General features: G+C 36.0%; 1 long non-coding RNA gene across 1 annotated transcript; it reads left to right on the forward strand.

The window, feature by feature from the left end:
- Positions 1–504: 504 nt before the first annotated feature.
- Positions 505–22,181, forward strand: LOC129399571 (uncharacterized). The gene is made up of 3 exons (XR_008627180.1): positions 505–567; positions 13,428–13,559; positions 21,888–22,181. It is a non-coding gene; the product is annotated as an uncharacterized LOC129399571 (long non-coding RNA).
- The last annotated feature ends 789 nt before the right edge of the window (positions 22,182–22,970 follow it).

The raw sequence follows: 22,970 nt of genomic DNA on the forward strand, positions 1-22,970 counted from the left end.
TTTTCTCCAACAAAGCCTGAAATTATCCTATAATTATTTTATTCTCTTGAAAATAGCATGGAACTTAGCACACATTAGTTACTTGTTATAGCAGAGTGGTATCAAATTTTGCCCCTGTCATTTATATATTTTGTGACTTTGAAGGCAAAAAATCTTCTTAAATTTCAGTATTTGAGAAAAAGAATGATGATTATGATGGTGGTGGTGAGGATGATTAGTAATGATGATTATGATGATAAAGTTAAATCCCTGGTCATTTCATAACAATGAGTGCATACAAAATGCAGATAAAATGCTTTCAACTATTACTCTAAATACAGGTCAATATTAAGATTACTGATTATTGTCTCCTTACGATTTTCTAGGATTTTAGTTTGCTTTAAGAGAAAGCTAGTTATTTTTACTGTAGCTGACATAGTCTATCAATTTTAGCACTTACATGTTTTCTTTCATTTTATGCATCTGCTATTTTCTTTTCATTTTCGGGTAATGATTAGGCTGGTTATGAAACCCAGGCTGGTGATTGTTTTAACTCTGAACTGTTGCAAATCTGTTGTTTCATCATAGGTAATATGTCTTTTTTATCTAATAGTGTTTAAGATCAATTCTATATACCTGTTGGTTTATTCTTTTGCAATAATTTATCTTGGTTGAAGCTTGTAGCTAATTACTTTGCACAGTACTTGTTCATTTTCTGTATGGGGGTTCCTGACTTCTTTCAATTCTGGAAAATTTTTAACTCTTAATCATTCAAATATCAGTTTTATGTAGTTCTAGCTTTTCTATTTTGGGGGAATACAAACTAGTTTTATCCTGTGGTCTTTCAATCTATTCTAATATGCACTTTAATTTGTAAAGAACATCTTTCTTCTTCTCTGCTAGTTTTTACTGCATTTTCTCAGTACAGTCTTCTAATCCACTTACATGTTTTAAAAACAAGTTTAGTCTAGAATTTATTCTAGTCTAAATTGTTTAGCCATTTATAGCATTTTTCAGTAATTATATTTTAACAGTGCTTTCTTTTTCAGATTTGCCAATGTTTCAATTGTGAGATTTTGTTTTATGACCTTGTCACTATTTTTAAAATGGGGTTTATGTTTACATTTGACTACTTGAGTATCCAAAATCTATTTTTTCTGTATTTATTAGAGTATCCTACAAAATAAATTTTATCTATAGTTAATTTATATTCTGAGGGTTGATTTCATTGTATGAATTTATTGCATGGTATTACATTTGTTTGCTCTAGGGAACATTGTTCTTCAGATTACTTTTTAGTATCTTCAAGCTGACATTTAATATGTTTGCTTTTTTTTCCTACTGTATCTCTGTGCTTCGTGACTTCTTAGGTATTTCCAATTAACTCTGGGAACACTCCGCCCAGATCTTTTAATACCATTTTAGGACTAGGTAACACTGGGCTCTTTGCATAGAAAGCTATCAGGACAGCAAACAATGTGGTTTTTCTGTTTCTAAAAGTTGCCTTTTACCACTCTGCTACTTGTACCAGCCTGCAGCATGTCACAACTGTAGATAGTGCTGAGCCTTCATTAGACTTTTTTTCTCCCCAATCTCCTTCCAATAACAAGACACACCACTTAGCCGTGGGTTTCAAGCAGTAAATTAGACTCAAGTCACTTACGTCCTTAATTATTTAGCGTCCTTTATCCATAGAAGCTAAACTCTAGAGTACATCTCCAGCTTCTACAGACTAAGCTCTCATGGACTCCTGGATTCATTCTTGTCACTTATTTGCATTTTTGTTAGAAGGAAATGCTCGCCTTGTATTGTGAGCTCAACTATCTATTTCTTTTTTGCTTTCTCATATTGTATTTCATGTCTAGTTGATTTGTGCTTGAAGTAGAGATACATTTCACAGAGAGTAGTTTGATATATATTTTTAAAATTATATATTTCTGTTTAAAATCCACAGTGGATCTCTACTTTTTGAAACTTTATCTCCATTTGCCTGATATTCAAGATCTTTCTGAATTAAGTATTTCCTGCATTTCCAGCTTTGTGTTTTGTCTCATACTATTCTTTTTCAACTTTGCTTCATGTCTCCATCATCATAGCCAACTCTTTCTCCTTCTTCTAGCCTGTCTCAAGTTCTACCTACTTTAAGAACCACCACTCACTCTTGCACACCAGTAAAATGACTCCCATGTTTGATTCTGAAAAAGCTTTATTTCTTTTTTTTCTTCTCTGCTATACAACTCAGAACTTATTCCTGTTTTCTTACTTATCACTGACTTTTACACAGTTGGTCATTGCCTTTCACACAGTCCAAATGCTGTAAACATTTGCTAAAAATGGTTACTTGGTAAAAAGTGTCCCACTTAAGGTTAGTGTTAATAAATAGAAGTGATTTTGTTATGTTATTACAACAGAGTCATGGTGGTTTTTAAAATATGGAAAATTTCTAACACAATATGTTAAAATCCCGTTATAGCGTGTGGTGCTGGTCTCGCCTCCTTACTTGGTTTCTTGCCCAACAAAATTTGTGCCCATATTAAGCCAGCAATAGATTAGTCATCATTATCAATTAGTGCTTTGGTGCTAATTTTTAGATTTGGTTTTCCAATATCATGTTATAAAAGTATGGTACTTCTTGTTGAATATAAGATGTCACTTATTCTAGTTGCCTTAAACATTGTCTCAGCAGTAGATCCCCAGTAAGCTACATAAATTTTTGTGTCTGCAATAGCATTAGGAAGACAGTCTTTTGCATCTTATACTCCCCACCAGATATTGGATGAGCATCTCATAGGCAAAAAATAAGGGCTCTTCTTATCTTTAAAAACTGTCTAACTCATGCAGTCAGAGCACTAATACAGCGGGCAGGGTGCTTGCACCACATATGGTACCCCAAGTGATTGCTGAGCACAGAGCCAGTAGTAAACACTGAGCACTGCTGAAGGTGGCTCCAAAACCAAATACATCAGAATAAACTAGCTTGCTCTAATGTCTAATACAAAATCTGATAACTCGTCAACTATTTATCATCACTGCCCAGGTGTAAGCTACTATTATCTCTTACTTGAGTTCCTGATGACTCCTCCTTTGCCCCCATAGTTTATTTTCTACATAGAAGCCAGATTACCTAATCATGTCATTCTGATCAAAAGCCACCTAGTGATCTCCAGTGATTTAAGGGCCACTCAAAGTAAAATGCAACTTTAGGTATGGTCCTTAAGGCTTTATATGATTAAAACCTCTGATAATTCTTTGGCCTTATATATTATTACTCAAATACCTCATTCAAACTTATTGGGATTTTGAACTTCTTTGAACTCATCATCATACACACTCCTATTTTAAGGGACTTTGCACTTGTAGTTTGCTCTGCTAAAAAAAGATTCAAATACCTACTTGTTTTGTTCTTCACTGCCTTTTTATGTCTGCTCAAAGGTTACGTTTTCAAAGAGCCTTCACTTTTCCAATAACTAATTTTCCCCTGTGACCTTATTATATTTTATTTTATTTCTACATTGCAGTATTGATCTTGGATCTGGATATTTGTATGTATGTTTCTATGTAATCCTTATTTATGTGTGCATTGCTTTTCTCCTCTAACTAGAATGTCAGTACTTTGACATTGGTTCTAATTTTCTCTCTGTTGTAGCTTTGAGGATAACATTTGGCACATAGGAAGAATTTGATAACATTTATTAAATTAATAATTTTAAGGGTTGTTACTGAATGTACTAAGATTTGTATTGGGCCCACATAGACTTGGGCTGGATTCTATTTTTCCTTAATGATTCCAAATTCAATTTTGATAGCTAAAAGTTTTTAATTTTCATTGAATAATGATAGCATTAAAAATCTAGCGAGGTCCTTTCATTCCTCTTCCAGGAGTGTGTAAGATTTATTTTTAGGAAAACACACCCAATAGTGGTCAGGTGTTACTCCTGACTGTACTCCTGGTGGGGCTCATGGAACTGTATGAGCCACTTGGAATGGAACCCAGGTGGGCTGCATGCAAGTCAAGTGTCCTACCTGCTGTCCTATCTTTCTGGCCTGAGTGTAAATTTTTAAGGATAGGAACTAAGCCCTTAGCTACTGGACAATGTGTAAGGAACTAGTGCTAGGGGGAAAGTTGATATCCTGTAATACTGAGTGATAAAATAAGGTGTGTTGGTAATGGGCCTCTATAGTCCTTTTCTATAGAGCACGTGGTTCATGTACTGTACAACATAATGGCATTAAGACAATGGTTACTAATATGTCCTTTTAAAAAATAAATGAACGGGACCAGAGTGATAGTACAGCAGGTATGGTGCTTGCCTTTCTCACAGTCAACCCGAGTTTGATCCTTGGTACCACATATGGTCCCATGAACATTGCCAAGTGTAAACTCTGGCTAAGAGCTATAAATAAACACTGATCACAGCTGAGTGTGCACCCCCCTCAATCAAAAACCAAATTGACAAGGAGCTAGGGAGATAATTCAAAGGGCTGGACCCATGCGGAGGCCTAAGTTCCATTCCTGGCACTATATTGCCTCCCATCAAATACCATCATCTACATCTTTAGTGGATTCCATTACTGCTATATCTAAGTGGTACTGCATGGTTGGATCTTAGCACTCAACCACCAGGTCTACACAGGCTAGCTGAGTATCACTGAGAGTGACCCTCATGTTCCCAAGATGCTTTAATCTCCCAAATTGATTGGGGACCAGAGATCTGTCTCAGTAGTAGACCAAATAGTTTGCACATGTAAATCATTATGTTTAATCTGCAGCACCATCAAAATCACTGGATGTTGTCCCTAAATTGCACTGAGAGTTATCCCCAGCACTACAACAACAAATAAGAAACAGAACAATTTCCAAGTCCATAGAATTTCAGGGACAAATTCTTGATCTTATACTCCATTCTTCATTGCATTATTTAATAGCAATTCCATTGTGACAGGTATTTTTGCACAAAGAAGAGTAGATCAAGGAAAGAAGAAAATATTTAGGCAGTTTTTCTATAAGGCTTCAATCCCTTAATCAGAGAACACTTCAGCAAATCTGAAAGCATCCAAGTTTCATTTACTGGCAAAAATCAGAATCTTTTGAGTTATTTTTAACTGATATGACCTAACCTTCTAAGTAGCTGTTACAATTTACAACATTGAAATATTTAAAATGTCATGTGATTCTCCCTCAAGATGTTTTAGTGACTGAAAGTCTATATAATAGCATATATAGCAAAAGGTTTTTTCAACCATTCCTTATTAAACTTGTTAGACAGAGAGAATGATACAAAAGTGCAGATAGTCAGGCTCCTCTACACAATTTAAGGTTTTTCTTATCACCACTGATTGGTACAGTTGTAGTTGTAATGCTTCAAGAGCATTTATATGCTGACAGTTCTAATGGACAAAGTAACAGCATAAGGAACAGATGGGCAGTGTAAGATGTGACATAGAAATGGTAAAAAAATAAAAAATAAATTCTAGTGATCAAAAAACACTGAACAAGAAATGAAAAATGCTTTTGATGTACTTTTCAATAGCCTACCATGGATAACAAAAAACTCTGAGCTAAAACATGTCTTTTAAAGCCTCAAAAACTGAAAACCTGAGAGAACCAGACTTTTAAAAATGAAACATAAATCTAAGAACCAAGAGATAACTACAAAAGTGTAACATATAACAATGGTAATACCAGAAAGGAAGAAAGGAGCACAAGAAATACTCAAAACAATAATGACAGAATTTTCCCAATTTAATATCAGACATCACACCACAAAAGAAAATTTCATATAGAGACCAGAGAGAATAAACATACTTTATCAGAGGGAAGAATAAAAACATTAAAGCAAGGTGAAATTGGAGTGAAATATGTAAAATATTGAGGAACAAAGCAACAGCTATAATTATGTTATTTGCAAAATTGCTCTTTAAATATGAAATAGAAATTAAAACTGTTTTCAGACAAGCAAAAAGTGAGGAGAAACACAAATACTGTATATATCAGATATGTTGTATCTAGAAAGCCAAACTTTTTTTTTTCTTTTTGGGTCACACCCAGTGATGCTCAGAGGTTACTCCTGGCTCTGCACTCAGGAATCACCCCTGGCGGCGCTCAGGGGACCATATGGGATGCTGGGAATCGAACCTGGGTCGGCCGCGTGCAAGGCAAACACCCTACCCGCTGTGCTATCGCTCCAGCCCCTAGAAAGCCAAACTTATATAAACAGAGTAGGATGATGGTTATCAGGAATTGGGGAAATGGGATGAGTGAGGCATTGTTTGGGGTACAAAATTACAGGTAGAAAATAAATAAGTTCTGGAACTCAGGAGTACAACGTAGTGATTATATAATCAATACTGTGTTTAAACATCGATGTTGCTAAGAGAATAGATCTTAATTGTTCTCACAAAAAAAAGAGTAAATATTTAAAAAATAAGCTGCAGTTTTGACAAAAATAGTTGCAAAAGACATATGGTAAAAAAGTATATCATCCTATATACACAAATAACTAGAAGACAGCAGTTTTAAAAATGGGTCAAGACCTATATAAACTCTTTACCAAATAAGACAGATAGAATATAGAAGCTAAATAAACATGAAGAAAGAAGTTCCACTTTCTATTTCATGAGGGAAATTAAATTTATTCTATTACTCTAATAATATTAGAATTGGAATAAATGGGTTTTAATATTATTAAATGAGTCATTCATGGGCTGTATAAAGTAATATTATTAAAATTGCTATTCTACCTAAATCAATATACAGATTCAATGAAATCCTGAACAGAACTCCATTAACACTCTTCAAGGAAGAAAACAAACTTTCTTAAAATCTGGATGGAACCATAAAGAACCTGAATGCACAAATAAATCCGAAGAAAAAAAAGAAAAGAAGTAATAATTATGGTCTATAATTTCAAAGTATAACAGAAAACCATACTAATAAAAAAGTGTTTTGCATGGGAAATAAAAGTATACACATGAGTCAATGGATTATCATATAATTGAGAGCCTACAAATAAATTCTCACATATGTGGATAGTTAGCTTATGATAGAGAAGAAAAGAGCTAACATCAAATAAGATGTTTCTTCAACAAATCGTGTTTAATGGACTGGATAGCCACATTTAAATTAAAATATGCCACTGTATCAAACTCTATGGAGAAAATAATTTAAATGGATTAAGACACAAATGTAAGACCTAAATCCTTAAAATTACTTAGAGGAACATACAAACAAAGCAATTCACAGTCCTGGCTTTGGTGTTATCTTTGGGGAGCTCAACTGCAACAGCAGGTGAAACAAAAGCAAAAATAGACAAATGAAATTATACAAAACTAAAACCTTCTGCACAGTGAAATTACCAGTGAAAATGGAAAGACATCCTACTGTATGCAAGAAAACATTTGTGCAACAAGGGACTACAGTATATAAAGCCCATTAAAAAAAAACTGTGAACATTACGGTTTGCAATACAGATACTGAGAGGCCATCATGTTTGGTCCTTTGTCCACTTTCAACACACATCTCCCATCCAAAGCGATCCCTTTCTACCATCATTGCCATAATGGTTCCTTCTCTATCCCAACTGCCCTCTCCCCTAGGCCCTGAGGCAGGCTTCTGACTGTGAACCATTAGTACTGGCCCTTGTTTCTACTGTCTTTGTGTGTTAAAACATAGTATCATACTATGTTATTGTTTTTTTTTAATATCCCCAAAAGAGTGCAGTAAGACTGTAACGGGATAATTAAAGCCCTACCCACTGTGCTATCACTCCAGCCCCTACTCCAAATAATAAAATGCAAAATGCCTGTGAAATTCTCATAGAATATTTATTTACTGAATAGTCATTGATAATTGGAGTAAGAGATGGATTAATTTCAATTACAAATTTTCTATAAGATTTTGGAGAAGTATGTAAACCTATGTATGTGTTTGTGTGTCAGCAAAAACAGCTTGCCTTATTTGCATTTGATCATGCCTTTGTTTCCAATTGACATCAAAGGAAGAATTGACCTAAAATTGATCAGATTACTGGTATGTGGATGGGATTGTGGCAGCATCCAAATACACACATGAAAATAAATGCAAACCCTTGAGCAAAAACTGCCTCCTTGTATGGAGGCACATGTCATAGCTGGAACCTGTGCGAGACAAAATGTGAATAATGCATCACATTTCTATTCTCTGTACTTTTAGCACCCTCCAAAACATAATTTTCTCAGTGCAAAATGTTGATACAAGTGCCGTTGCCAATATCTAGATTTCAGATGAAAATAGAAGCTCCAAGGAAAATCCCTGAGCCCTTTATCTTTCAGAGGCAGGTAGTGACTTCAGATGTTAGTCTGCAAACTTGAATTTTTATTTCTTTGTTCTGCAAGTAGGTGTATCACTTTATGAAAAAAAACAAGAGTGTTCTAATAATGAGGGATAGAAAACAAAATGTACAAAGTCCCCCCCTGCAAATCATCAAGCCATACAGTGAGTTAACATTCACAGCCCTAGTCTTCCAGACACTTCAAGTAGGCAGCATTGCCATGGTTACGCATAAAAGAGAGCTTCCCAAAGCAAGGCCATTGCGCAGCGTTATGCAACACTGCGGGTAGTGCAGAAGGCAATTAGAATGTTGTATGTTTCATGTCGAACGTGGAAATATAAAGCATGTCCTGTTGTGGAATTGTCATGATTTTCTAACTCAGTGTGTGATCTCTGATGTTTTCATCATTTAATGATTAAAAGTATAATTAAGTCAAGCCTTTGATTACACAGAAACCAGAATAATTCATTTTTAACCATTAAATAGTAATTTAGTACCTATCAATGTTCCAAGAATGGTTTGTGGAGAAACTACTGAGTACTGGGAAATAGTGCTACAAAATACTTTCTTTCCGCCAAAAACTACATTTTGAAGTTTTCCTCAAGCACATTTTTACAGGTGAAATTTGTAAGTAGAGGCTAATAGAATTCATTTATTAACTCATGCTGGTCTATTGCTCCTATGTTATACCTTTCATGCTGGGTCTTGAAGAATTAATAGCATAACATTTAGGTAAATGGAAAACCTTTCTGATCATCATCAGTAAAAGCACAGAAACAATATTAAATAAAAAATGATATGGAACCCAGATTTTTGAAAATAAAATTCTAGAAAATTTCAGTGGCCTAAATTAAGAAATGGGATGTTTTCTGTATAAAATTAATTGAAATGAGAAAAAATGCACATATGAAATTTTCACACTCTACCAGTAGACTTTTCAGAAATGTAGTTCAACATTTCAATCAAATGAGACTTGATATATGAAATGTTTTTAAAAATTTAAAGTGCTGGGCTGGAGCGATAGCACAGAGGGTAGGGCATTTGCCTTGCACATGGCCAACCCGGGTTCGATCCTCAGCATCCCATATGGTCCCTCGAGCACCGCCAGGAGTAATTCCTGAGTGCATGAGCCAGGAGTAACCCCTGTCCATCACTGGTTGTGACCCAAAAAGCAAAACAAAACAAAACAAAAAATTTAAAGTGCTCTAGCGAGTGTATTACTCATTCTTATCTTCTTTACCCATCAAAGGATGTAAGTATAAGATGAAAATGGGCATGTTGGACACTAACTAGCTGCACTTTCCTACACTGGAGTATTTTCTGAAGTTATGCTTTTCTCATCTCTTTTCCCAATTCCTTTCCTTTCATTCATTCATCCTGTTGAAAAGATAATGAACAAATAATTTTTGATAGGTATTATTCTCTTAGTGAGAAGCACAATGTAAGCCAGATGCAAAATTTTTATTCATATAGATTACTTAAGTATGAAACTTAAGTGGGAGTGATTTTACATGTATGTGTGTGTGTGTGTGCATGCGTGCATGCGCACATGCGTGCATGTGCACACTGGGAATAGAATTCAAGTAGGCCAGTGCCCAACCCCCTACATTGTCTCTCCAGCTGTTAAATGGTGTTTTTTTTTAATAAAATGATGAAGCTGCTATGCTACAGCAATAATGCCGATAAGGGAATAAGAAATATTGTATATAGGAGAGGGGAGTTATTTGTGAAAAGGTGGCTAATATTTTATATTTCAATAAAATCTTGGAGTAATCCATTTAGATATCTGGAAGAGTATTCTAGACAGAGGATTCAGTCAGTATAAAACCCCTCAAGAAGGATTCTAAGTATGTTCAAGCAAGAGCAGAATCATCAATATAAGTACAAAAGTGAGAGTGGGAGGTAAAGAGACATCTTTATGTGTGGATTCAAGTGCATCATGCACTGAGGAAAGGGGTTGCAAATTGTATAGGGTCTTGTGGTCTTTTACATTGAGTGATAATGGGAAGCCATTGTTCATTTTTTAATAGGAATCCACTTGAAAATGCAATCCACAAAACAGTCATAAATTTTAATTGGTAAATGCAAAAGGAGATATATACCAAGTAACAGTTTTGGGAGAAATGGAGTTCAGTGCATTAATATATATATGACTATATTTTAATTATATGAATATTCCTGATTCATTTTCCCTGCTTTGTCCCTTGCAACAAACTTTTGTAACATTTTTGGTGTGTTTTGTCTGTATTATTAAGTCATTCCAGCTCTCTCTAGCTTGCTTTCAATTACAATTAGCATGGAATACCATTTTCCATATTTTTACTTTCAATAAGAGCCATGTTCTTAGATCTTGTATATAGAATATGGCTGGGCCTTTCCCCCCTATTCTCAGTTAACCAATGTCTTTTTGCTTTGGGTATTTAATTCATTTACTTCTAAAGTAATTACTGGTGGAGTAATTTAGTATACAATAATTTATATATTGTTTAATATATTTATAATTAATTATCTAACATATAATATTATTATATTATATTTTATAATATAATTTCTAATTTATATTATATTCACCATATATTATTATATAATGCCATTTAATATAATATTTATATAGTAAATATAAATATAAATTTAAATAGAGAGATATATAAATAAAATTTTGTAATTTTATTTGTATATAATATATATAATTCTAGTAACTTTTTTCCTGTTTCATTCTTTTTTTTTGCCTTCTTTTGCATTTTTTAATATCTAGAGGTAGCACACTTGATTTGCTTATAACTTACACTTGTTTATATTTAAGATGTTTGTTTTGTGGTCACTAGAGGTATTACAGATAATCTCCTAAAACTATAACTGTCTATTTCAAATCAATAACTTCAGTCATACACAAAGACTCTACTTCTTTATAGCTCTTTCCTCTTCACTTAATGTTATTAATTTTAAAAATACATATTTATATATTTTTACCAATTTGCAGATTTATAGTTTTTTTAATTCTTTTGAATATAAAGTCCTGAATATAAAAAGTACAGCTAACCAGAGAGATAAAATTTTTATTTTTATGCTTGTTCATTTAATCATTTCTACTTTGTATTTTCAGTTGGTTTTGAATTACCATTTACTATTCTTTTATTTCATTTTAAAGGATTTCCTTTAGCATTTCTTGTAGAACAGATTTAATGGTAATGAACTTTAGCTTTTGTTTCTCTGAAATTTTTAAAGGAAGCTTTTTGCACAACAAGAATTTTTTTTGTTTATTTTAGGTCATTCTAGAAGTGTTGAGGGCTATTTCCTCTTCAGAAATCAAAGGTTACTCATGAAAGTAATGTGAGATGCTGAGGATAAAACTGGCAGCTCCTGCATGTTAAGTGAGTGCTCCCATTTAGCTAGATTCCGAATAAATGATAAGGAAGTATTGATGGACAATTTTTTCTTTCTGCTATTTAAAGATACAATTTTACTGCATTCAGTTCTACAAGAAAAATCCTTTCTATGTAATAAGTCACTTTTACCTTGCTAGTTTCAAAAATCTCTTGCTTTGGAGGTTGGCTCCATAGCTTGGAAGATGGCCTCACACACTGGGGGAAAGTCATCCCAGATAGAGAGGGGAACACCAAGTAATATGTGATTGGAGATCCTGCGCGGGAAGGGAGATGCGTGCTGAAAGTAGACTAGAGACTGAACAGGATGACCACTCAATACCCTTATTTGGAACCACAACACCCAAAAGGAAAGATAGATATCAAATTGGAATGCCCCACTACAGAGGCGGGGTGGGGTGGGGGGATGGGACTGGGGGGGTGGGAGGGATATTGGGTTCATGGGTGGTGGAAAATGGACACTGGTGGAGGGATGGGCTCTTAAACATTGCATGAGGGAAAAACAAGCACGAAAATGTGCGAATCTGTAACTGTACCCTCACTGTGACTCACTAATTAAAAAATAAATTAAAAAAATCTCTTGCTTTTATAGACATCTTTATTATAATGAATTTCAACGTGGCTCTCTGGTCTATCCTCCTTGGAGCATATTGCATTTATTGTATTGCATATTTAAACATTTACCTCAAAACTGGAAACTGCTAAGTTTTTTTTCTAAAGAGGGTTGAGACAATTGCAAGTAGAAATATGACAAAGTGCTCTACCATTATGAATATGACTTTTTCAAGATTGGACATTCCCTTGGGTGCTATAGATCTTTGAATGGTTTTCAGAACGATAGGATTATTTTAGTCAGTTTCTAGTTGCTTGTTTGCTAATCCATTTCATGTAGCATCAAAAACTTGGAGATTCCTTTATTATTCTGGTTGGTTTTGGGGCCACACTAGGCCGTGCTCAGGGCTTTATCCTGGCTTTCAATTCAGAGATCACTCCTGGCAAGGCTCAGGGGACTCTATGAGGTTCCAGGGCTTGAATCTAGGTTGGCTGCATGCAAGGCAAGCATCCTGCCTCCTGTGCTTTCTCTTCTGCTCCAGAACGAGTAGGTTCAAGTGTCATCTTGCTGATGTTACTTCCCTTGCAGAGTTTTATTTATGTACTATATAATTTAACTACATACTCTATTAGTCATATAAGCATTTTATATGGTTTTTAGTAAACCATATTCATATTTTAATTTAAAATAATTAGACACAGAAAATTGACAAAATTATGCACAAAATTAGGTGTACATTTTACAGTTTCTTTTAATAATAATAATATTTTCCATAATTGCACAATATAAATAACACAGAATTGTCCTTGATACAATACTATTAATTGAGCTATAATTTTATTCAATTTTCACCATTTTATAGTAGTTTATTTCTGTACACCTAAGAGTGTGTGTATATAGTTCTTTCGAATTTTATCACAATTGTAGCTTTATATAACCGTCACTACAATCTGTATACATAACTCTTCAATCACCATTAAGATCTCCCTTTTTTATGCTTCCCTTTATTGTAGTACTACTTACTCACATCCTCATCCCTCACTCCTGACAATTACTTATGTTCTTCATCTCGCTTCAACAATACAATACAAATGGTACTGAACAATCTATAATATCTTGATATTTGTTCTTTACTCAGCTTCAAGTTTATGAGATGCACCAAAGTTGTGGTTTGTAATAATATTTTTTCTTTTTTATTTTCAGGTCACACTTGGCTATGCTCAGAGTTTACTCCTGACTCTGCTCAAAGATCATTCTTGGAGTATCTGCAGGACTATGTGAAGTATTCAAGATGGAACTGGTGTGAATCTTGTGCAAGGAAACTTCTTAATTCCGGTACTATCTCTCTGGCCTTTGATAATTTTAGTTAGTTGTTTAGTGTTCTATAGTTCTATAGACATACCATAGTTTGTAAATTTATTCATCTGATGAAGAACATTTGATTATTTATACATTAACTGTTTACCTTCTTTTTTGTGAAGAAAAATAGTTTTTATTGAAAGACAGCTAGATAGATGTGAGGAGATTACTTATTATATTTTATATTTTGAATGTAAGTTAAATCAGAGAATCCTGACTTAATTGATCCCTAAAGCAAATATTCATTTTCCAATGTTTATTTGAAGAATAACTTTGAGATTGTACAACTACTTAGGTATACAGTATGTTAGAAGATAAAAAATAAGCTTAATTGTAAAGGTAGCATGATTATGATGGTAAAAAGCAGATCTTGAGTTACTTTATGTTATTCTATGTAACCACTGAAATTTTGATCTTTGTTGAAACTTTTTTTTGTTGTTTGGAGCACATCCGGTTGTACACAGGGGTTATTGCTTGCTCTGCACTAGGAATAACTCCTGGCTATACTCAGGAAGCGATATGGGATGTCCAGTATTGAACTAGGGTTGTCTGTGAGTAAGGCAAATGCCTACCCTTGCACTACTGCTCCTGCCCCAATTTTTGTTGGAACTTTTAAAAAGTGAAGTATGGCCAGGATAATAGCACAGGGGTCAGGAGTATAAGTGCAAGACCCAATTTTATCCCCAGAACCACATGTCCCCCACCTAATACCACCAGGCCAGGCCCCAAGCACAGCTATAGTGACGATAATGGTCCCCAGAATCACATAATCCAAACAGCACTGTTTCCTTGACCCTTGGCATTGAACTTTCCAGCCCAATTGACAAAGTTTCACTAAGAGTGGCTGCCAGACCCTGAGAACTGCTTACAATGCTTCAAAATTAAAAAAAAAACTTGTGCAACATGAAAGTGTAATCTTTTTGTTTGATATTTAAGATCGGACATAAACACTTAAGGTCATCAAAAATATTCTACTGAATTGAAATGATAAGTTTTTGTCTGTTTGGAGGTCACATCTGGCAGTGTTCAGAGGCTTCTCCAATTTTATAGCTCAAGGTTCATTCTTAGTGGTGCATGGGAACCACACAGTGCTGGAGATTCAACCTTGGCCTAGGCTTCCAACATGCAAATTATGCACTCAGCCCAGCACTAAACACTTTTAACTCAATTTTATGTCTTTAAAAGTCAATTGCTTAAAATTAATGAATGTAAAAATCTGTGAATGGCTATTGAATTATTATTACTGCAAATCATTTTGTTATATAGAAGAGTACATATACTAAATATCACAATCTCTGATATTAATATTTGAGTTAAAGCATAATCAATATTGAGACAGCGAGCTGTCAAATTAGAGGATAATATTTTCACCTAACATTCATATTCAATACTACAGGAATTCTCATTCTCCCTAATATTAAATAATAGACATTCTTGACTAAGGTTATGGTAAATGTTCCAAAATAGTGATAAATTCGAAAAGAAAGCACCATAACATGGTGCCAGAAAATCTATGGAAGAATTATAGACTAGATGAAAAAAGTTTCTCCTTTTAGGTCATCATGAGCACAGGATATATAAGACTGACAAAGAAAAATTATTATGCTGATGAGGAAATTTTTTCAGAGAATGAGTCATTGGAGAATGGTCTTTTTCCTGCTTTTCCCTTTCTTAGTTATGAAAACCACCTGACTTACAGTGGTAGAGTGCATGTTTCACATGTATGTGGCTAATGAAGGAAAAAAGGAAAGGAAGGATGGAAGGAAGAAAGGAAGGAAGGAAGGAAGGAAGGAAGGAAGGAAGGAAGGAAGGAAGGAAGGAAGGAAGGAAGGAAGGAAGGAAGGGAGAGAGGGAGGGAGGGAGGGAAGGAGGAAGGAAGGGAGGGAGGGAGGGAGGGAGGGAGGGAAGGAGGAAGGAAGGGAGGGAAGGAGGGGGAGGGATGGAGGGAAGAAGGGAAGAGGGAGGGAGGGACCGAGGGAAGAAGGAAGGAGGGAGGGAGGGAGGAAGGAAGCGAGGAAGGGAGGGAGGGAGGGAGGGAGGGAGGGAGGGAAGGGGAGAGAGGGAGGGATGGAGGGAAGAAGGGAAGAGGGAGGGGGAGGGATGGAGGAAAGAAGGAAGGAGGGAGGGGGGAGGGATGGAGGGAAGAAGGAAGGAGGGAGGGAGGGAGGTGGGAGGGAGAGAGGGAAGATGGGAGGAGGGAGGGAGGGAAGAAGGTAGGAGGGCGAAATTAGGAGAGTGAAAGAAAAAGAAGAGATGAAGAGAAAGAAAGAAAGAAAGAAAGAAAGAAAGAAAGAAAGAAAGAAAGAAAGAAAGAAAGAAAGAGAAAGAAAGAGAGAAAGAAAGAAGGAAGGAAGGAAAGAAAGAAAGAAAAGAAAGAAAGAAAGAAAGAAAGAAAGAAAGAAAGAAAGAAAGAAAGAAAGAAAGAAAGAAAGAAAGAAAGAAAGAAAGAAAGAAAGAAAGAAAGAAAGAAAGAAAGAAAGAAAAAGGATGGAAGAAAGAAAGAAATAAAGGAAGGAAAAAAGAAAGAAAGAAAGAAAGAAAGAAAGAAAGAAAGAAAGAAAGAAAGAAAGAAAGAAAGAAGGAAGGAAGGAAGGAAAGAAAGAAAGAAAGAAAGAAAGAAAGAAAGAAAGAAAGAAAGAAAGAAAGAAAGAAAGAAAAAAAGAAAGAAAGAAAGAAAGAAAGAAAGAAAGAAAGAAAGAAAGAAGGATGGAAGAAAGAAAGAAATAAAGGAAGGAAAAAAGAAAGAAAGAAAGAAAGAAAGAAGGAAGGAAGGAAGGAAGGAAGGAAGGGAAGAAAGAAAGAAGGAAGGAAGGAAGGAAGGAAGAGAAAAGGGAGGAAGGAAGGAATAAGAAGGAAAGAAAGAAAGGAAAGAAAGAAAGGAAGGAAGAAAGAAAAAAGGATGGAAGAAAGAAAGAAATAAAGGAAGGAGAAAAGAAAGAAAGAAAGAAAGAAAGAAAGAAAGAAAGAGAGAGAGAAAGAAAGAAAGAGAGAGAAAGAAAGAAAGAAAGAAAGAGAAAAGGGAGGAAGGAAGGAATTAGAAGGAAAGAAAGGAAGGAAAGAAAGAAAGGAAGGAAGGAAGAAAGAAAAAAGGATGGAAGAAAGAAAGAAATAAAGGAAGGAAAAAAGAAAGAAAGAAAGAAAGAAAGAAAGAAAGAGAGAGAGAGAGAAAGAAAGAAAGAAAGAAAGAAAGAAAGAAAGAAAGAAAGAAAGAAAGAAAGAAAGAAAGAAAGAAAGAAAGAAAGAAAGAAAGAAAGAAAGAAAGAAAGAAAGAGAAAAGGGAGGAAGGAAGGAATAAGAAGGAAAGAAAGGAAGGAAAGAAAGAAAGGAAGGAAGAAAGAAATAAGGAAGGAAGAAAGAAAGAAAGAAATAAAGGAAGGAAAAAAGAAAGAAATGAAGGAAGAAAGAAAGAAAGAAAGAAAGAAAGAAAGAAAGAAAGAAAGAAAGAAAGAAAGAAAGAAAGAAAGAAAGAAAGAAAGAAAGAAAGAGAAAGAAATAGGAAAAGGAAGGAGGGAGGCACAGCAGAAAGGGATAAAAAGAGTATAAATTGATAGGACACGTCTGCTCTCTGGAATTTGCAGGTTGCAGGTACTGAATAGAATTGAACTCAAAAGACTTCCCAGAGGGTAAGTCACAGAGAAACTACTATGGAAGTAAGCTGCTATCATGGGTGGGATGGAGAGTTTGAGGTGTGGGGTGAAAATCTGATGTCATCCTCAATTCTATTATACTTAATGTCCTCCTTTTATAAGAAATATTTTACAAAACTCTTTAAAATTCTAAAATGAAATTTATAAATAAAATTTATCTCCATACAATTTAAAAATTAAATGTAATTCTAATGAAAGAGAAACAAATAAGGAGAGGTAATATATAAAGCAATAATACACATTTCAACACATAAATGCTTTGGAATGATTATACTAAAAAATGAAATAAATCAAATGTTAGAAAAAAATGTAGGTTGAAGTAGAATAACTACATTCAACTGAACAGAGTCAATTTTTGGATTTGACAATTTGAAATAATGACTGAGGAAATATATTCCTATATATTTATGCACAGTGTGCATAAATCCCGGAAGAGAGCAATGCAGAGAGTCTCTTGCCTGCACACTTGGCTGTCTTCCCTGGGGTCCCTCCAAGGGGGTGGGCTCCAGCTTCCCTCCTCGCCTCGAGCAGAGCTCCTGAGGCCGAAGACCTCCGGAACCCAGCCACAGACATGCTCAAAGTACCTCTCCACATGTTCGGACAAGCCTCATGCATGAAGTTACTGGCAAAGGAACCCAGGTGTGTGGGAGCTGGGGCTGTGACCTCCAAGCCTGCTTGGATCAGGACTGGACCTCTTCTGCCCAGATTTCCCATTTTCCAGTAGCTAGGCGGTCACAGCCAGGGACTGTCCCTGGCGCCGTGTAATCCCACCAACAGCCAACAGCCAGAGACTTAAAACCAAGCTCCCTTAGGCGCAAGGCCGCTCCAAGGCCTTGCCACATCTTTTAGCCTACTTCTCCCTCTGGGAGAACCTGGCAAGCTACAGAGAGTTTCTGCCCACATGAGAGAGCCTCCCAAACTCCCCATGTGTATTCATATGCCAAAACCAGTAACAATGTTGGGTCTCATTCCCCTGACCCTGAAAGAACCTCCAACGCGCCATCGTTGGGAAGGATGAGTAAAGAGAGGCTTCTAAAATCTCAGGACTAGAATGAATGGAGACGTTACTGAGACCACTCAAGAAATTTGACGGTCAACGGGATGATGATGATGATGATGACGATGATGATATTTATGCACAGGAACATGTGGTTTTGTTCTTGGGTCACACCTAGCTGTCTTCAGTACTTACTCCTGGGACTCAGTCTTCAGATATCACTCCTATGGTGCTCTGGAAAGCATAGGAGTGAGGTATCAGGGATCAACCTGGAAACGCAGGTCAGGAGCATGCAAGGCAAACACCTTTTCTGTTGCATTATTGCCCTAGTCACCCTAGGTGTTTTTAATGTACAAGTGAGATATTTATTAGGAAAATAATTGTTTTAAATGGTGAATGATAATATGTTGTAAAGTTCTGAACAAGATATTGCTTTACAGTCCTTTGAGTTACTCAGTTTTAGCTATTTGTGAAAATTTAGTATATAGTAAACCAATCCAAAGATTGTATTTAAATTGTATTTAATACCAACTAATTGTATTTCATGTGTTTTAGGCACATGAATATACATCAGGACAATCAAGTGCTATTTAGTACCAGAAACAAGTGTTTATTACTTTCAGAAACCATATTTTCTCTGGCTTTTATCTAGCCAGATGCCTTTAAATCTCCCCTCTCACCAACACAACAACCAAAGTACATTGCGCTTTTCAAAGCCACTCAAGTACCTCATCTGTTGGGAACCATAACTTCACAATTGATTGGATCAGTTCATATTTGAAACACATAAAATAAACTATAGGTTAGAAGGGAACAATTAACTAATAAAAAAGAATAAAGTTGTTTTCAGCTTGTACTTTATATACTTTAGCTGGTTCAATGAAGATCTGTTGTACTTATAACAATATAACAATACTGGAGTTCTAGAATAATAGTAAAAGCAAGTGTAAGGACTCAGATAAAATGAACTCACCCTGTTTGAGGTATAGTAATACAAGTAAAATTGTTGAAGTGTAAAGGTAAATGTGTATAAAGCAAGGTAAAAAATGAAAAGGTTTCAAGCAAAGGAGTTACTATTTCACCTAAGGTTTTAGACCTTAGAAAGAAGCTTAAGGGAGGATACCTAGATTACTCTTGACCCTAGATTATAGAAATGAGGACAAGAAAGGAAAAAAATCAAGGGGAACATAAAAAGAGACAGACAGGATGTAAGAGGGGCAGAGCTCAGGGGCCTCAGTCACATAGGTAGTATAGAGATTATATATATATATGTATATACATATATAAGCCCCTATACGCATATACATATATATATGCATATGTGCGTTACAGAACAAACAACACTGTAGGTATAAAGCACAAATTACAATAAAAAAAACCTTAAAATGTGCCTGTTATGGAGGTAGGCTGGTGGTATGAGGGAACCTGGGGACGTTGTGGGAGTTTCCTTTCGTGAACACTGGTGGTAGGATTGGTGTCAGAACACTGTATGCCTGAAACTCAACTATGAATAACTTTGTAAATCACAGATCCTTAATAAAACAAGTCTTTGGGGGGCAGGGAGAAGAAATGAGTTTCAATTTTACTTTCAATGCAATGGTAGGCAGAAATATGACATGAACTGACTTGTGTTTATAAGAGTATCAAAATTATACTGATTTGGAGAATACAAAAGAAAGAAGAATGGCTTTAGGGCAAACATTTAAAAGATTATATATAGCTTATATTCAAGATTTGAAGTTAGAGTAGAAGCAGTTAAAATGAAAAGACTAACCCAGATTTAAGAACCTAAAGTGATTGTACTTGCTGATTGATAAATTTAAGTGAGAGGGGAGAAAAGCCATTATGGCCATAACCCACTGGAAAGATGACAACGCTCTTGACTGGAATGGTGGTGACACTTGAGAATAAAAATGTAGTGACTTTTAAAAGACAATTTTTCTCTTTAACAAAAATATGTCTTATTAGTAGAAAAACTAGTAGTTAAGTGTACAATTAAGGACTTCTAATTAGAATATAGTCCTCTTAGTAATTGGGGATGTAGCTCAGAAATATAGCACTTGCCTTACAAGTGGGATGCCCTGGATTTAATAATCTCTAGTACCATTAAAAAAAGAATATAGTAATCTATAAATCTTTCTTTTCAATTAATTATTTTTTTTCTTTTGGGGTCACACCTGGCGATGCACAGGGGTTACTCCTGGCTCTGCACTCAGGAATTACTCCTGGCGGTGCTGAGGGGACCATATGGGATGTTGGGAATCGAACCTGGGTCAGCCGCGTGCAAGGCAAAAGCTAAAAATGATCCAAAAAGTTTTTCTTAGAAGAAAGTGTGTGAAAATTGTTGTATCTCACTTTGGAGCCATTAAGCCCTTGTATAAGATTTTACTAACATGCTATAACAGGTTTAACCTTGTGTGCTAATATGTACATATATTTTTGATCAAGATCGATTGTCTTCTACTTTACACCCCATCAAATGTGGTGTGCTACTCTTGGTACATCAGTGGTGTAGAGTAGGAGATATTGTGCAGCTCCAGGAATTCTAAATTTTTAAATAAGGTGATACAACTGGAGGTGACTTTGGAGTCCACAGGCATCTCTGCAGCTTGTTGGTCTCTTCCTAGATTTGTTTGTCTCTGGATCGTGGCCATTAATGAGCTTATATGGCACTAGTGGCTGTTCATAGGTGTGATTGTAAGGCTCCTGGAAGAACAGAGAGATGGGGTTAAGTCACCCATTCCCGACTCCACACAAGCCTGAAGATTTCAGTCACAGAAACAGCATACCTCAGTTTTTCAGGAGATTTATTCTCATGCATGTGGGGCTTGTCCTGAGCCTTTGGAGAGAGTCCATGAACATGGCTGGGTTTGGGTTCTGGAGGTTTTCTGCTGCCAAGGCTCTGTTAGGGTGGGTTCTGGGCTGCCTGCACCCCTCTGAGTTGTCCCGATGAACTCAGCCTGGCGTTGGTGTGGAGGCATCTCTGCAGTTTGTTGCTCTCTTTTGATATTTATTTGTGCGTCTCTGGATCATGGCCATTAATGAGCGTATATGGCGCCAGCTGCAGTTGTGGGCATGACTGTCAAACTTCCTGAAGAACAGGAAGATGGGGGGAAGGTTGTCCATTCCTGACTCTGTGTGAGCCTGAAGTAATCTCCAAATCTTCACCTTCACTCTCACAATTGCTTTTCCTCCTACAACTTCTATTTAGGCACCATGATTTATAATATTGTTAATAATCAAGTTTGAGGAAAAATTGTTTCTGTCTCCACACTACCACCAGTGTCAGTGCCTCCCTTCAGCAATCTATTGAGTTCCTCTCTGACCCACCTGTACCTCATTGGTGAACTCTTTTAAAATTTAGCTGTAATATTGAGGGTCACATGATTATGATAATGTTTGTGTTTATGGTTTTGATGCATACTTAACTCATCTTACCATCATCCAAGTGACTAAGACTTCCAACCAATATGATATCCGATCTATCTCATCACCCTTACCACTACCCCGCCCCACCACATTTGTCATTCTCGTTCTGTAACTCAGGGTCAATGATTTGTCAAACCTCCCAGTGCCTTGTCTTATTTATCTATACACCACATGTGAGTGAAATATTCTGATACATGTCCTTCTGACTTCTTTTAACATGTTGCCTCCCAGTTGGCATTCCGACCTTTGTCGATGATGAAGAATCAGGAACATTGTCTCGTTTGCCAAGGCATCGAAAATCAGATGGGCCAGACACGTAATGTGATTTAGAGATGACCCCTGGACTAGAGCTGCTACCAACTGGATTCCCCGGGATGTCAAAAGACCACGTGGCTGCCCACCTACGAGATGGTCAGATTTCTTCATCAAGACCCTGAATGAATGGGTTGAGGGTCTTCATGTTCCTTTGTTTTTTTGACAGGAAATAACTGATTTAATAAATTAACATTTAGGGATATATGTTCATTTCCATGGAAATTTCCTGTTTTTTTTTTTCCCTGAAACATATATTTTCTTCCCAGGTTTCAACGTTTACAGAAATAAGTTTCTTTTTGTTTTAATTTTATTGAATCACCATGAGATAATTGCAAGCTTTCATGTTTGAGTTACAATCACTCAATGATCAAACACCCATCCTTTCACAAGTGCACATTCCCTACCACCAATATCCCCGTATACACCCCTTTCCCACCATCCCCCTGCCTCCATGGCAGACAATATTCCCCATACTCTCTCTCTACTTTTGGGCATTATGGATTGCAACACAGACACTGAGAGGTCATCATGTTCAGTCCATTATCTACTTTCGGCCCGCATCTCCCATCCCGACTGATTCCTCTAGTCATCATTTTCTTAGTGATCCCTTCTCTATCCCAATTGCCTTCTCTCATCTGCTCATGAAGCAGGCTTCCAACTGTGGACCAATCCTCCTGGCCCTTCTTTCTACTGTCCTTTGCTATTAGTCTCATACTTGTTTTTTAATATCCCACAAATGAACGTAGTCATTCTATATTTGTTCCTCTCCTTCTGACATTTCAGTCAGCACGATATTCTCCATGTCCATCCATTTATAAGCAAATTTCATGACTTAGTTTTTCCTAACAGTTGTTTAGTACTCCATTGTTTCTTTAACCAGTTATCTTTTCTTGGCACTTGTGTTGTTTTCAGATTCTAGCTATTGTGAATAGATCTGTGATAAACATAGAATGCAGATGGCAATTATTCAGTGTGTTTTTGAGCACCCAAGGTATATTC

The sequence above is a fragment of the Sorex araneus genome, chromosome X, assembly GCF_027595985.1.
Source record: "Sorex araneus isolate mSorAra2 chromosome X, mSorAra2.pri, whole genome shotgun sequence".
Lineage (NCBI taxonomy): Eukaryota > Metazoa > Chordata > Mammalia > Eulipotyphla > Soricidae > Sorex > Sorex araneus.